Here is a 602-nt window from a genome sequence, read left to right as displayed (position 1 = left end):
TATAGATGTTAAGGCAAAATGAGAGATGTCAAGGAAGTAAAATCCAGAACATTTTGTTGTTGATACAGACAAGGAGTGCTGCAAAGACTTACGGGTAGCAGGTGTGTATTTTTCCTAAAATGAGATTTCTGTGGGGCAGCACGGGGAAGTTGAAAGGAAGTCTTCAAAGGGAACAAAGTGACCCAGGTGTCAGATCTGAGGATTGTAACATGCGGAGTAGCAGAAGGGTCGGCACCAGGAGACCTCAGTTACTCTTTAGCAACTGTGTGAGTTGCTGCCTTGTGAGAAGTTAACTGATTTTCTTAGCAGCTTTAAGCATACAGGTTTCCCAGTCCACTACAGAACCTGGGTCTTTGTCCTTCTAGGATTAAGTTCTTCGTGTGGATCAGGAGACTCCTATTTGGCGTCTTATTTGGTGGACAATAGATTGCATCCTCTTTTCCTCCTCTCCGTCTTTTAGAGGCATTTCTCCTTTGGGATTTGCCAGCAGAACCTTTCCCTTGTATTCCCTGTACTAGGTGAGAACATTGTGTGCAATGTATAAGGCTCCCAGAGAGAGAGAGAGAGAGAGAGAGAGAGAGAGAGAGAGAGAGAGAGAGAGA

Source organism: Microtus ochrogaster, unplaced genomic scaffold (genome assembly GCF_000317375.1).
Source record: "Microtus ochrogaster isolate Prairie Vole_2 unplaced genomic scaffold, MicOch1.0 UNK35, whole genome shotgun sequence".
Taxonomy (NCBI): domain Eukaryota; kingdom Metazoa; phylum Chordata; class Mammalia; order Rodentia; family Cricetidae; genus Microtus; species Microtus ochrogaster.
This window is presented reverse-complemented; position numbering follows the sequence as displayed.